The sequence below is a fragment of the Melanotaenia boesemani genome, chromosome 13 (genome assembly GCF_017639745.1).
Source record: "Melanotaenia boesemani isolate fMelBoe1 chromosome 13, fMelBoe1.pri, whole genome shotgun sequence".
NCBI lineage: Eukaryota > Metazoa > Chordata > Actinopteri > Atheriniformes > Melanotaeniidae > Melanotaenia > Melanotaenia boesemani.
The window spans coordinates 36,366,161-36,383,079 of record NC_055694.1 but is presented as its reverse complement, the minus strand read 5'-3'; the positions used below and the strand labels follow the sequence as shown (position 1 = coordinate 36,383,079).

The 16,919-nt window shown below is 42.2% G+C and overlaps 1 long non-coding RNA gene across 1 annotated transcript; it reads right to left on the bottom strand.

Annotated features, from left to right (window-relative positions):
* Window positions 1-192: 192 nt before the first annotated feature.
* On the bottom strand, window positions 193-16,161 carry LOC121651670. Its single transcript, XR_006012459.1, has 3 exons — window positions 16,049-16,161; window positions 15,121-15,122; window positions 193-204 (listed from the first exon to the last, which is right to left on the bottom strand). It is a non-coding gene; the product is annotated as an uncharacterized LOC121651670 (long non-coding RNA).
* Between the last annotated feature and the right edge of the window lie 758 nt (window positions 16,162-16,919).

Here is a 16,919-nt window from a genome sequence, read left to right as displayed (position 1 = left end):
CGTAATAAACATTGTACAAACAGAGAACATGAATAACTGACAGAGTGAGAATATAAAATACACACAGTATATTAAAATATCCATCAACACAACCAGCTAATCCCACAAACGTCATTATAAATATTCAAAACAAAAGCTTAATGTGTTTAAATACCCCATCCTGCTAGACAATGTAGTGGTCGGACATCAGGGCATCCACTTTCCCTCCCATTTACAGCAAAGGAAAAATAGGAGAAAGGTGTTGTCTGTACATTTGTACTTTATTTTCTAAAAATGATTTGGAGATGCGTCATCTGCCCCGTTTTCATTTCTTTTTCACTGAAACTCTTGCTGAGCCACATCAATCGAATGCACAGCCGCAGTCCTGACTTCAGGTTGCTCTGTAGTATTGACGGGTGTACTTAGGAATATCGAGTGTATAACTCATTTTATCATCATGTAAAGAGAAGACACTCTCAACATCTTCTTGAGCGTGCCAGACCTGGAGATGGCAACCATGCAGGTGAACATTCACAGGAGCAAAGTCAAGACCCACTGCAGCAGCAAGTGAGTAACTCAGCTTCCATTACTCCTGCTTTCCACATCCTCAACTACCTCGTTCCAGTACTTTGTATAGGTGTTTATCTCACATTACTTTATAAATATTTTTTTTTTAACAATTTAAAAAGTATTTAGTAGTGCTGGGCACGTAAACGCATCAATCGCGCTTTGACACAATGCTTAACTAACTCCATTAATTTTCTAATCGCACGTTTTTTTTTTGTTTTTTGCTGGCCGCTGGCTTTGATGACAGAAACATGGTGTCCATGTCTCTCTTCCCTGCTACAGCGGTGGTGATAAGGAGAGAGTAGGTTTATTAACATGAAGAGATGTTTTCTGTCTGGAACTTAAGATAGAAGAAAAAGAACCGACTTTTCTCTTTGTCAAAATCCACGGGAAACTTTTTATTTATTATTTATTATTTTTTTAATAAATGCGGTTTTAATTTCAGCAAGACAGCAAAGGTAAGACATGTTTTCTGACTTTTACAAACGTGCAGCATAAATCGGGTCTTCTTCTGCCTCTGGTTTGGTGAATGTTGGTCGTAGCGAGATGAAACTTCCAGCTGTGGAATCTGTGAGATGTGAGCTTTTAGTAGAGGAGTCGTTTGTTCGTGTTCATGGGGAAACATCATCTGTGTTTACATGTGTTTCGGACTTTGTGTACCTGAGGGGTATTGCACGAAACCAGAATAAAGAAATCCAGGATGATTAAGCAAGCCCAGCTTGACCTAGCTTGCGCGGCCTATCCTGGTTTAATTGGTTGCACGTTTGCTGAGCCAGGATGAGAAGGTGCGGCTAGGTTAAGCCAGGTGAAGATAGTTGGGATAAGTGCGTGTGCACGGCATACTGAAGCAGACCTCGCGATCGCTCACAGAATCAAAGATGGGGAAATGGATAAAAGTCGCGCGTCCTACGTCACAGCCGCTGAAGAACAGCTCCTGACGGAGTTCTCTGACGAAGTTAAGGATATTATAAGGAAAAAAGGCAATACCAATGCCATAAGTAAAGAACGTGAGAGAGCCTGGCAGACAATAGCCAACCGGCTCAATGCGTAAGTAGTCAAAAACTGTACAATTAATAAGCAGTGCTCCACTGGAACTGTCATAATTAGGCTACAATTAAAGGAGTTACTTTTCAAATCCACTAACTGTTGTATACTTTAAGAGTGACAAGCAGGTGCATGTTACTCAGGAAATGTAGAGTATGATTAGGTGCAAACAATCATCCACAATGTGTCATTTAATCTATTTTCCTCATGTAACGTTTTTATCTATTTTATCTTTCTGTCCTTCATAAAGGACAAACCTGTCTGGCCATAAAAGGACCTGGCAGCAAGAAAAAATTAAATATAAGAACATTTTGCAGGCTGGTAAGTGACTCCAAAGTAGATAACCATGAACAAATGAGGTGAATAGATGAGGTGTCTGCTGACATGTTCAATGTCTGTATGATTGTAGCAGTTAAAAAAAGGCCTATAAACTGGCACAGGGGGCGGCCCACCAAGCCAGGATGTGACTCCAGCAGAGGAACTGGCCTCCATTTAAATAAAGGGAGGCCAGTGATGGAGGGGATCCAGGGAGGGACAATAACTGACTCTGTCCCAGCCACAGAAACTGTCCGCTTCATACAAGGTACATCACGTACTGCAATTCTACTGCACATGGAACACAATCAAATATAATATAGTGTCTGACTTTGGATAACCTTGCAGTGTCTGGGAACACAATTGCACTTTTGGAGCCACCAGAAGATGATCCGGTTAGTACAGTGTCTCGAAATCACAGGCTTGGTATGTTCTGTGAAATCTTAATCCGAGTCCTCTCGCTGCATGTATACGGCAGGGGGAAGGCACATCTGCAGCTGCAGAATGCACGTCTGCAGATGAGGAGACTGTGTCAGTGGAGTCCAGAAGGCTTGAGGCATGTCAGTTTTATGGGATTGGCCTGCTTATTTATTCCATGAAGGATATGAAGTCAGTGATGTGGTGCTAATAGAAAATGTGTAGCAGGACCCGGATGCTGCACAGTCTCCTAAGCGGCCTGGTAACATTGTGAGTATTGGCTAAAGTACATCTACGTTATGCACAAATCCTGCTGTGCTAACTGACATTTCCTTTACAGACCTCACAAACTGTCAGAACACTTTATTCAGGGCACCTGGAGAGAGAGATAGAGCTGGCAGATGTTAAAAGCTAACTCAAAAAGAGCAAGCTCCAAGGAATGGAGCTGGATCTTGAGATTAAACGCCGGACACTCAGAAAACTGGACCTGGAAATCCAGTAACCGAAAATCTGTATCTCTCAATGACACAGTCATCTCCAAAGGCCAGGGGATATGAGCTGTCCCTGAAGACTCGTTCACGTCTGAATGCTTTTCTGAGGATGCGGGCTTCCTCGTCCAGCACATCCTCCGAAAAAGGGCAAGCCATTATGAAGAGGGAACAGGTGAAGGGGAGTTGGACCTATTTATTCTACATTGCCTTCGTCACGGATTTCTTTGAATACACCTTTGTAACCTCATCCGCTGTGTTTTGTAATCTCAATTAATGCAATAAAACACATATTTATAAAACCTCTGACAGCAATTTGATGAGCAGTCTTCATTAGCATAGCAATATAACACTTGGCCTGAGTAATAATACTACAACTCGAATCCATATAAAAAGGCTGCTGCGATTACGAACAGATTTCGATTAAATGTACAGTGACTGTATATGTAATATTTTAATACTGGATGATTAAAATGACGCGCCATACTTAGGAAGACCATGGACATGCTGTTAAACACATTCATTCCTCACAGAATTGACGTTGGACATGCAGGTGACTCGCTAGGATTAATCTTCCGGCAGTTAGCCTGGTTTGGAGCAGGCTAGCTGCAGCGGATAAATCACCACAGTAACTTGGCCGGGTTTAGTTTGAGCTGCTTTCATGCAACTGACTTAGGGCTAAATTCAGCCAGGATAACCAACATATCCCGGCTTAATCCCTTATCTTGGTTTCGTGCAATACCCCTCTGGTCTTTTGAATTGTTTGTTGTCTTAACTGTGTTTGTTGGTGATAGAAATGGTTTTACTGAGCTGGTAGCAGAGATTCTGGACTTTCTGTGGATACCACACATGTTTATAGTTACATCTACAGACCTGACGCTACACCCGGAAACGAGATGTTAACCCTTAACTCCCTGTAGCGGAGGCTGCAGGTGCAGAGGTGAAGCTAAGAATGAAAGTTTTGAGACTTTTTACCTTTTAGTTAGTAAATCCTGAACATTTCATCCTTCTTTCTCATAAATATGTGATTTTATAAATATATATGAAGAAATATTTTAACTGTTGCTGTTTAAAAAGAAAACTGCTGCTAAACCTGTTTATGTGTTTAGTGCAGGGGTCTGCAGCCTTTCCAATCCAAAGAGCCATTTTTCCCCCAGCCAGTTAAATAAAGCTCCTTTAGAGACACAGATGTTACCAGACTTTTTAAAAAGGAAACTTAATATATATTTTTAATGAAGAGGCACCATAGGATATTTGTTATTTTTATTTCTGTTTTTAGGTTTTAAAAATAAAGAAAAACATAAAACCTTTATAAAAAGAGGATAAACAGACTTTCTTCTAAGGAATGTAGATATTTGTGGAAAATGATGTAAAAAAAAAAAAAAAAGTCCCTGGTTTCCAACCTAATGACAAGAAAGATAGATTTAAAAAACATATTTTAGCCACATATTTAGAGGCATTGTGGAAGGTCCAGAGTCACAGGTTGGAGACCCCTGATGTCGTGTTAGTAAACCTAAATTTACTGCATTTTCTTTATATAGCTGTAGGTTTTCTTTTAAAGGCAAGAGACATTTTGTGTGTAACGATACGATTAATCGCGATTAATCACAGCATGTCATGCGATTAATCGTGATTAAAAATTTTAATCATTGCCCAGCACTAGTTTAACATATCAATAGCTGATCATGGGCCCTGTAATTATCAATAAAAGAAAAAATGTTGCTTGAAATGGCTACAGTTTTTTCAGGTGAGACATATTTTACAGATGAATGGCCATCTACTTCCTTGCATCCACTCCAAAACCCTTTAAGGCTTTTAGGACGTCTTTCCCTGCTTTCATAAATTTACTCTCCATTTTTTTAAAATCTGATTTCGGTGAAACAACCATCGGCTTGGATGCTGCGTTCAAGACCACCCGGAGATAACATTCACGCTACAGGTTAACTCGGCGGAGAAAACGAAATGTGGTATATTGTCACTATTTGCTGAACACTGAAAATATGCAGCAGCAAGTTCTGCTTATTTACGAAGATGCAATTTCCAACTTTAACATTGTTCATTGTTCAATTCATTTTCTACAATTCAGTCAGTTCAGAGTCTCAACCACTATATCCATAGTTGTTTTTGGTTTTTTTTTCCCTGAATCATAGTGAAAAGCCGGACTTTACTTTACGCCCTTCAGATTGGTCATGCCAACCGAAGCTGAGTGGGGGAAACTGCAGAGGCTGGAGGTCCTGCTTGAGCCATGCAGGCAGGCCCAAATAAACACCTGTCCATTTTAATTATGTAAACAATGATCAAATCTGTAATACAAACATGAATGAACATTAGGTAGTTACTTTTAAGGACAATTAAATTGGAAATCAGTAACACTTTAAATACCCAGCTAAGTTTATTTTGAAAATGATCCACTGATGTAGGTATGTGACTGAGCTGGTGGGTGGTGAGGCCTACGTCTGTTGCTCTGTAGTGCTGCCTGCTTTTCGCCATCTGGACCATATCATGGACATCACTGATGATGATCCAGCCTACGTGGTAAAGTTCAAGAATGCCTTCCAGAGGGAACTGGCAGTACGGCAAACTGATGCAAACCAGACATGGTACATGGTGGCCACAGCGCTGGATCCACGTTTTAAGGATTTGAAATGTCTTCCAAGAGAAAAGAGGGAACAGGTTAAGACCAAAAGGATAAGCTGGACTAATGAGCCCATATTATCAAATCAAACCTTATTTACATATGGTAAATGGTCCATATTTATATAGCATATTCACCCATTCACACACACACGGCAGAAGCTGCCATGCAAGGCGTTCAACCACGACCCATCAGGAGCAATTATGGGTTCGGTGTCTTGCCCAAGGACACCTCAACATGAACTCGACTCGGCCGAGGATCGAACCGGCAACCTTCGGATTATAAGACGACCGCTCTACCTTGCTGAGCCAAGCCGCTCAAACCTCGGGGCCTTGGGGAGCACCACTACACTAATAGCTCTAACACTGATCTAATGGTAGTGTGGACACCATTGGAGTACTAAATTCATTAATTGAATACATTAATTATTTCAAGCTAGTCAAATCAATCAGTCATCAGTCAATCAGTCTATAGGTCTATGAATTCATAATTTGAAGGGACCCATAACATGATTAAAAAATGAATAAAATGTGTGTGCAAGAAATTAAACAAAGGTTAATTAACCTGTGATGTTTATTAGCTAATGTTTAAGAAAACTGAGAAAGGATCTCTAAATCCTAAAAAGAAAATGAAAGGAAAAATTAATCTCATGAAAAGATTACTGAGGCACTCAAGAAGGTAGAAGATAAAAAGCCTTTATTATCTCATGGCTAATCTATTAAAAAACATATCAACGCCAACATGTTTCAGCTTAAGGGGCCTTCATCAGGGCGTGGCAGAATGTTTGTCTGCCAGCTTATTCATGCATATATAGGCTATCACCAGCAGTGCCTCAGTAATCTGTTCATGAGTTCTACTTGATCCCATAACTGAAGAGCACCAGAGGAATACCAATTTTTACACCCAAGCAGCACTCTATGAAGGTAAAAATGTGCCAAAATGAACAAACTTTTTCTGCTGTAAAGAAAACTCACACACACGTGAACTGAATTTGAAGCTACAGAGAAAAAATAGTCCATCTGACAAATTATCTTCCATTGTTTACTTGTAATTAAATTTTTTTGGCTCATGCCTTGCGAGATATTTGTGCCAAAACTAACTTGTGTCTGAAGATGTGAGAGCAGAAGAGGGGGGGGGGGGGGTTCAGGGCTTAACCAATCAGAGTTTTGACTACCCCATTATGTGTTTTAGGAGTAAACGAACATATGCTCTAACAAGATGTATAAAGAATTACATTAAGATCAAGTGAATACGCTCTTTGGTGTGTATGAAAGGTGACTGCTGGCTAGCTGAACAAATCTAAACGGTTCTAACTTATAAATGACCAAAAACTACAAGTTCAGATTTTTGATGCACAACTTCTCACATTGTATTCTACAAGTTTTCACATCAAATCTACAAGTTTGTTCATTTTGGCACATTTTTACCTTCATAGGACTCCAGGCACTTTTCTTTTTTCTATTACAAGTGAAAAATCAATCTAATCTGTTTATGCTGGAGGTTTAACTAAGATGTAAATAAATAAATAAATAAATAAATAAATAAATAAACACCATAAATGAACAACAGCGGGCCTATCCCAATGGTGTTCACATTATTGCGGGGGACTTTAATAAGGCCAACTTAAAAACTGTACTACCGAAGTTCTACCAGCATGTTAAGTGTGCTACAAGGGGGGAGAACACCCTGGATCATGTCTACACTAACATCAAGCATGCATACAGGGCCATACCCTCCCCCACCTCGGACAGTCAAACCATCTTTCCCTCCTGCTTCCCCCAGCCTACACCCCCCTCAGACGTAGGAACAGGCCCACCACAAAAACTGTAACAACCTGGCCTGAAGATGCCCTCGCCAAACTCCAAGACTGTTTCCAACAGACAGACTGGGATGTGTTTGAACAACAGGAGCTGGAGACACTTACAGGAACGGTACTGGACTATATTCAGTTCTGCATCGGGAATGTGACTGTGGACAAAACCATCAGGGCTTTCCCTAACCAGAAACCCTGGATGACCAGCCAGGTCCGCGCACTCTTCAGAGCCCGGGACGCTGCCTTCAGGTCAGGGGACAGAGCACTGTATAGTGCTGCTCGAGCTGACCTGAAAAGAGGCATAAAAAGAGCCAAGGCGGACCACAGGATGCGCATAGAGTCCCACCTGTCCAGCAACAACACTCGGGAGGTGTGGCGGGGCATACAGGACATCACCAACTTCAGAGGTTGTGATGTGTCAACAGCAGATCAGAGTGCAACACTGGCAGAGGAGCTAAACTGCTTCTTTGCCCGGTTCGAATCACAGCAGCATGCATCTGCTCCAACCATGCCCCCACCCCCACCCATACCCCCATCTGGCTCCCGCACCACCCCACTCACCATCCAGGAGCACGATGTCAGACGGGTGCTCCTGGCAGTGAACACCAAGAAGGCTACTGGCCCAGATGGAGTACCGGGCAAGGTGCTCAGAGCGTGCGCCCACCAGCTCGCCCCCACCTTTACCAGGATCTTCAATCTCTCCCTGGATCAGGCAGTCATCCCACACTGCCTCAAATCCTCCATAATAGTCCCGGTGCCAAAGAAGTCTCCCATCACCAGCCTGAATGATTACCGACCGGTGGCCCTCACTCCGGTAATCATGAAGTGCTTTGAGAGACTTGTTCTTCAGCACATCAAGGACCATCTCCCCCCAGACTTCGACTCCCACCAGTTTGCATACCGCGCAAACAGATCCACTGAGGAGGCCATAGCTGTAGCTCTACACTCTGCGCTGAACCACCTGGAGCAGCAGCAGAGCTACGTCCGGATGCTCTTTGTGGATTACAGTTCTGCGTTCAACACAATAATCCCGGACAGACTATGCACAAAACTGGACACTGTTGGCCTCCCCCCTCTCACATGTGCCTGGATAAAGGACTTTCTAACAGACCAACCCCAGACTGTGAGACTAGGTCCCCACCTCCCCTCCACCCGCATGCTGAGCATCGGCTACCCACAGGGCTGTGTGCTGAGCCCCCTCCTGTACTGCCTCTACACCCACGACTGCAGGCCGGCCCACAATGACAACCTCATCGTCAAGTTCGCTGACGACACTACAGTGGTCGGACTCATCTCCGGGGGTGATGAGGCTGCCTACAGGGAGGAGATCCTGAAGCTGGCTGCTTGGTGTTCTGAGAACAACCTCGCTCTCAACACCAAGAAAACCAGGGAGATTATCATCGACTTCAGGAGGTTCAGCACAGACCCAGCCCCCCTCTACATAAACAGCGAGTGTGTGGAGAGGGTCCACACCATCAGGTTTCTTGGTGTCATCATCTCGGCCGACATCTCCTGGACAGAGAATATTATGTCAATCACCAAGAAGGCTCAGCAGCGGCTACACTTCCTGAGAGTCCTCAGGACGCACAAACTAAACTCCAACCTGCTGCTGACTTTCTACCGCTCATCCATCGAGAGCCTGCTCACATACTGCATCACAGTATGGTACGGCAGCTGCACTGTAGCAGACAGGGAGAGGCTACAGAGAGTTGTAAAGACAGCACAGAAGATCATTGGCTGTTCTCTCCCCTCCCTGATGGACATTTACAGCTCCCGCTGCCTCAGCAGAGCCAGAAACATCATAAATGACAGCTCCCACCCTGGCTCTGATCTGTTTGCCCTGCTGCCCTCTGGGAGGTGCTACAGGTGCATCAGGACTAAAACAAACAGACTCAAAAACAGTTTCTTTCCAAAAGCAATAACTGCCCTGAACTCCTGTAGGAATTCAAATCTGAAATACTCTGGACACTAACGACATGTGCAATACATTTTGTCATGTGACATATACAATATATCATGATACGTGCAACAATACTCTGAATGTGCAATATATTTTTTGATTTGAATATGTTTCATACTTATATCTGCAAATAACTCGAGTGTGCACATCTGTTTATTTCTGTAAATATTTTATACCTTAGATCTTTTATTTATTTATTTATCTTCTATACTGCTCTCTTTGCACTGACATTGGGGTTGGCTTAATCTCATTGTATATTTGTATAATGACAATAAAAGGCATTCTATTCTATTCTATTCTACTTCACTAAGAACCAGTCTGGACGACACACCGACCATTCCTTAAGCAAACAAGCAGAGGAGGACCCGGGCAGAACCAGTCCTGTTCTGTTTGGTCCAGAGGCGACTTACGACTACTGTGGTGACTCCAGGGGAGGCCTAAGTAGGTGGTAGTTCCAACTCGCAGTTTCCAGGGAGAAAGGCGGTTTGTCCCACATGATGGTTCGTAGGTTTGAGTCTGAAGGCTTGTGCTGCTGGTGCAGTCTCTTCCTGCGATTCAACTCAATCAGTGGTGGAAGGGTGAACTGTTTGCAGTTGATATTGTAAAAGATCAAGAGTTTGGATAGGCTTTGGATAGGTCCAAAAAGAAAACTATGTAGAACTGGTTTTAAAGCATTTATCAGCCTGAGTTTACCAGTTACCCCAATTAAAAATCAAAATTTAGGATCAATTTTAAAAATCCAAAAGATAAAAACATAACTAAAAAGAGATGTATCAGCTTGAAAAGGCATGAACTAAGTGGAGTTAATCAGTCCAAAAGAAACAAAATCAATCATGCATCTTGAATGCAGGCCCCAACTTTAATATCTGACGATAAATTTACACGACGGCAAGCTTAATTCTCCGGCCTTACATCTTCCCGGAGACTACTGCAAGCGGCTCTGTCAGGAAAAGAACATGTCTCCAGAAGATCCGAAGGGCATCTTCCAGACAGCACCAAAAGAAGCCAAAAGTAAACCTGAACCCAAAACTCATTTCTTTGTTCTAAGTTTTAAGAAAGTTGATGTGGGAACGCTCCTACAGGAGGAGGTCTTGATTTTTTTGACCAGTGAGCAATCAGGATTTTGGTGGTCAGCTCAGAAAACGGATGTGGGCTGTCTGTGTTAAACTCTGATCATTTTGTAAAACATCCCAAATTAACATTTTGTAATTATATATCTGTATGTCCAAGTTATGAAAGTCTTAAATAAAACATTATTTAAAATCATCATTGACACATTGTAAAACACAATCACCAATAAACTAGAATGAAGGTTATTCCTTAAAAAGATAAACACAAGTTAATAAAGTTTCCAATCAAATGAATCAAGCTTGTTGGTTAAACCTTGTACCAAATGATAATTAGTGTATGCACGATATGCGTTAAAATAAACACACACACACACATATATATACTTTAAAATGATAGACAGACTATTTTCCTCTTTAAACAAAGAGTCTTTTCTGTAGTGAGACACAGAAAGGCAAAGGAAAATTTATTTGTATAGCACATTTCATGTACAAGACAATTCAAAGTGCTTTACATAAATCATTGCAGACAAGTGCATTAAAATAATAATAATAAAAAATAAATAAAGATTAAAAGAAATGCAATTAATGAAATAAAAGCATAAGGAATATGCTAAAATAAAATAGATAAAATGCAAGAAATAAAGTTAAAGACAATATTAAAACATGATTCCAGCTTAAAAGAACCAGATGTAGATTTTGACTTCTAAAAAAGCTAGTTCCATGCAGCAGAGAACAGGTGGGTCTTTAACCTGGATCTAAATAAACTGAGTGTTTAAGCTGATCTGAGGCTTTCTGGGAGTTTGTTCCAGACATGTGGAGCATAGAAGCTGAATGCAGCTTCTCCATGTCTGGTTCTGACTCTGGAACTGATAAGAAACTGGATCCAGATGACCTGAGGGTTCTGGTAGGTTCATACTGGGTCAAGAGGTCTCTGATGTATGTTGGTCCTAAACCATTCAGAGCTTTCTAGACCAGCAGCAGAACTTTAAAGTCTATCCTCTGACGAACAGGCAGCCAGTGTAAAGACCTCAGAGCTGGACTGATGTGGTCCACTTTCTTGGTCTTAGTGAGGACTGGAGCAGCAGAGTTCTGGATCAGCTGCAGGTGTCTGACTGATGTTTTAGGTCGAACTTGTAAAAACACTGTTACAATAATCAAGCCGACTAAAGATGGAAGCTGGACTAGTTTTTTCCGGTCCTGCTGAGACATCACATCTTTTACCCTTGATATGTTCTTGAGCTGATAGTAGGCTGACTTGGAGGTTCCCTTCATGTGGTTCTCAAAGTTTAGGCCTGAGTCCATCAATACACCCAGATTTCTGGCCTGGTTGGTGGTTTTTAGGTCTGAGTCCATCACTAGATCCAGATTTCTGGTCTGGTTGGTGGTTTTTAGATGTGTAGACCTCAGAGCTGTGGTGACCTTTAATCGTTTCTCTTTGGCTCCAAAAACCATCACCTCAGTTTAGTTTTTGTTAAACTGAAGAAAGTTTAGACACATCCAGTCATTAATCTCCTCAGTGCATTTACCAAGAGCCTGTACAGGGCCTCGATCTCCTGGTGACATTGTAATATATATCTGTGTGTCATCTGCGTAGCTATGGTAACTAATGTTGTTTTTCATCATGACCTGTGCCAGTGGGAGCATGCAGATGTTAAACAGAAGAGGTCCCAGGATGGAACCTTGGGGACCTCCACATGTAATTCTTGTCTGCTCAGATGTAAAGTTACCTATTGACACAAAGTACTTCCTGTTCTCTAAATAAGATTTAAACCAGTGTAGCGCCCACCCAGTTCTCCAGTCATTTAAGTAATATATTGTGGTCAACTGTATCAAATGCAGCACTGAGGTCCAGTAAGACTAAGACTGAAATTTATGTGCACATGAAAGCATATTGTGTAAAGCTCCGTCTCTTTAAGACACAACTTCAATGCTGCGCACTTCCCCGCGCTGTCCGGGTTCAAAGCTGATTTTCCATAGGCCAACCCTTCTACAAAAAAGGGGGAATATGTGTCTGTGATCACATCTCTTGAAACAGAATTCAGACAGCGCTTCCAGGATTTTTCTCTCGTTGAGCAAGAAATCAAACTATTCTCAACTCCTTTCTGGTGGAAACTGAAGAAGTGGAAGAGAAACCTCAGTTAGAACTCACTGAATGCAGTGTGATGATTCTCTGAAGGATCAACATCAGCATGTTTCTCTCCCTGAGTTCTACCGGAACTTGGAAAGCCTGTTTGGCTCTACATACATATGTGAGCAAACATTTTCTCTGTTAACGCTAAACAAAAGCAGACTGAGAACCAAAATGACCGACAGCCATCTCCGTGATGTCCTTTGCATCTCAACCACCAAGTTTACTCCTGACTTACCCGCCATCCTGCAGTCCAAAGCACAGCATCACTGCTCCCACTGAGTGCAATTCCGTTCCAATTTCAGGTGAGTTAAAAATATATTACTCAGTATTTCTGTTAATAAGCATCGCTGCACATAACTGGTGTGCAGGCACATGTTACACATTGTTGAAAAATGCGTAAGATTAGTTCTGTGACTACGCTTTTGCGCAAGCAGTGCCACTTTGCATTTTGCTTGGTAACATGCAGAGAACACATCTATGTGCACAGCGCAGACACTGCCAAATCAGCTGAGCTCAGTTTTTCTTAGTGTGCGGCAAATTTGTTTGTTGAGTGATCATGTGATCAAAATCTGTCTGGATTTTTGAGACGATGGTCAGCACCACGACCGAAAAAATGCCCATGCAGCTGATATACCAGAATAACTTACTAAAATTATGTGCATCCCTGTTAATAAGCCCAATTCAGGCTGTTAACATTGATAACAGTTTCTAACGACATTAGTAGGTGTTTTAATAAGCCTAATGACTTAAATAAGGGCTTACTTATCCCATTTTCCCCTTTCTTGTTCTTTCTCTGTACAGGACAGTGAAGAGGATCACCATCCTGACTAAGAAGAAATATGAGACTCATGTTTTGAAAATGACCTGCCAACCATTTTTCTAAATAAATCAAAAAATCAGTTTATGTAAAGCTGTGATGAAAGCTGTTTTTTTTTTTTTTTTGTAAACATATTCAACATTATAGCATATTTCACCAACTTTTTATTAATCTTTTCCAACTTTAATACACAAAAGGTGAGGCTATGTACATCACCTCTCTGAAGTGGCCCAGCCCCCTGTTTATTTTTCTGTATGTGGCTGTCAGCAAAATAAGTTTGGACACCCCTGGTCTACCGGCTCTCCTTGCACACACACCGTGCTGTCTACCGGCTCTCCTTGCACACACACCATGCTGTCTACCGGCGCTCCGTGCACACACACCGTGCAGCCAGTTGCTGCATCGGTATTCACTCAACTCTTCTGTCAGAAAGTGTTGATAAAATGGCATTTTCATCACTCCCAGTAGGGCATCCCATCCGCACCAACCCACAGACTACACACACACCCAAACAAACACACCTACACACACACACACTGTCGTCTTGCTCAACATGTCCCATTTCATCTGATAGCTGGCTGTAGGGAAATGTGGCAGGGAAATAATTAAAAAGTGTGTGAGGGAGAGTAAAGGACAGAAGAGTACTGGAAAGAAAACATGGAGGGATGAATAATAACAGCAACAACAGCAGAACAGTCCTTTTCACTCTGAAGTAGCCAGCTCAAAAACAACACAGACACAGATTGGACAGGGCAGGATGGCATCATTTCCATTCAGCCGGAGAGAATTACAACAAACTGGGAAAAGCTCACAAATCTGGACTTTGTGAAGTTCCACAGCCTCAGAGATCACAGTATTCCTGCATGAAAACTTCCACTAAAATGTTAAAATCTCAGCTTCAGTTCACATTAACGGCTCTATTGTTGAAAAATGCTTTCACAGAAAAATTATTTATTTATTTATTTGTATTTTATTTCAAACTACAATTTCAAACAAAACATTTAATACACAAAATCAAAGCTCTCAAATGTGGAAGAGGGTTCATTCTCTGTACCACTTGGTCCGATACGGGTCACGGGTAAGCTGGAGCCTACCCCAGCATTAACAGGTGAGAGGCAGGTACACCTGGACAGGTCACCAGTCCATCGCATAGGGGACGAACAACCATTCACACACACTCCTAGGGAGATTTTAGAGTCATCAATTAGCCTAACATGCATGTCTTTGGATGGTGGGAGGAAGTGGGAGAACCCACGCATACATGAGGAGAACATGCAAACTCCACACAGAAAGGCCACCTCAAGGTTCAAACCTCCCCCAGCCGAGATTCAAACCAGGGACCTTCTTGCTGTGAGGCTGCGGTGCTAACCACCACACCACCGTGCAGCCTTGGAAAAAGGGTTTAGGTAGTTAAATGTTTTTTTTATTTATTCGATAGCTTAAATATTAAAACTTTCACAGCATTTTATCAGGATCAGCACAAACCATAACACACGAGGATGTAGTTCAGTGGCAGGGCTTTGCATGTTTGAGCTCCCGGGTTCAATCCCTGGCATCTGCAGCCCCGAGGTGAGCACGAGCCAGTGAACTCTGAGGGCCAGTCCCAAGCCTGGATAAAAGCAGAGGGTTGCATCAGGAAGGGCATCCATGGACCAAGGAACGAGCAAATACGTCCTGCGACTGTGGCAAAAGAAGAACACAAACCATAACGCACTGATAATAAAACACAATATACATTGTTTTCCATAAGTCTCATTGACTGTTCAATATATTTTATTCTATCATTTTTTTATCATTAGTATAAATCTTGCTGTAGCTTGATGTGTTTTCACGTTTTATAACTGAACCTCTAGAAAAACAGTAAAGTTTAGAGTTTGTTCTCACTGCTGGTTTTTTACATGAATGTTCCTCTCAGACTGAATTTATTCTCCTTTAACTGGAAAACTTTTGATTCTGTTTGGTAAATGATGATTTTTACATTATTTGAGCATTTTAAAATTGACCAGGTCTTCATGTTTCAGCATCTTCAGTTAGCCGAACGAACTGTTGGTTCTGTATAAGTGGATTTACTCGTTATTGTTATTATTATGGCTTGTTTTAAGAAGAAAGACTGAATTATTTGTTGTCTTGGAGAACAATAAAACATGGCATGTTTACAGCATACCGTTCAACCGTATACTGGATTTAGTTATTATTCAGCTAATATTTAATGCCAAATCCCGACTCCAAAACAAACAGCATTGATACGTCCCAAAATAGAAAAAAATAGAAGAGGATGCAGTGACTCCACGAGTCCAAACAGCTGCAGGTGCGTCAGCGGGGCAGAACAGAGACGTAAAGACAGCACTGTTGGGCCAAGCAGTCCAGCATTTCCTCTCAGCTACAGACTCCGTTCTACCTCCACTCCTTAATCCAGAGCTACACTCCCTCTCCACAGTTACGCTCTGCCTAGTGCTCCCACCACAAGGTGGCGCCACATCAGTAGCTAGACTCTTCTCCTCTGTTGTTCCCCGGTGGTGGAACGATCTACCAAACTCCGTCCGATCCGCAGAGTCCTTATCCACTTTTAAAAGCAAGCTAAAGACTCAGTTGTTTAAGGAGCATTTCCACACTTTGACACGGCCTGCAGCCGCGGTACCAGGAAGCGGACCCAAAAGCAGAACACTTAGACAGCCGGGAGAAAGGTGCGACAATGTTTATTAATGATAAGTGTTGGTAGCTTGATCCAGGTCCGGGCAACTCTTCTGTGGAAAGGGCAGAGGGTTATTGCAGGGAAAGGTGCTGGGTTGTGTCAGCATTGACAGCGGCTTACTGTTTCTGCGTGAGACTGACTGTGGAGGGGTGAACCAGGAGATGTTATCTGTGGATGGTGTTGTGAGCTTGGTTGCAGGCAGGGCGAGCAGGCAGGCAGGTAGCTTGATGTGAGGAGTAGTCCAAAATCCTGGGTGCTGAAGTTAACTGAGGGGATCAAGGTCTTAGTCTGTAGAAAAAATGACAAGGTCAATAATCCAAGAGCAAAGCACAGATAGATCGTAGGTAGAGGCCTGATTACCACGCTTCATTGAATGACAATCTGGCGAAGACTGGAGCTCCTGCATGACTCTAAATAGCCGGGAGAAGAGCTGGCTAACGAGCCCGCTGATGAGCTGCAGGTGGTGTCAATTGAGGCTCCAGCCTCCGCCCTCCGTCCCCACGGCAACCTGCTCAACCCAACCTGCAAACTCTCACACACACACACAGAGCCATGACACACTTAGCTTAACTCTTCTACTCAGAATGAGTTAGAAAGATTTGTCCAGCTCTTTGGCTCAACCAAGTACTGAAGAAGCTGCTGCACTTATGCCCAAGATGATGTTGTTTGATCTTGTATTTAAACTAAAGACTAAAAAAATATATATTATTATGCACTGCTTCTAGCACTACATGACAGCACCTGGTCCACCTGGACTCCAGCAGTCTGACTACAACTTAATGATAACGTCCATCTTGTTTGGATTCTTGCTTCTGTTGTTCTTCCTCTTAGATGTAAGTCGATTTGGATAAAAGCGTCTGCTACATGACTGTAGAATAGAATAGAATAGAATAGAGTAGTAAGTAAGTAAGTAAGTAAATGTTTATTTATATAGCACCTTTCAAGATAAAATCACAAAGTGCTTAACAATAAGACAAAACACTAAATAACA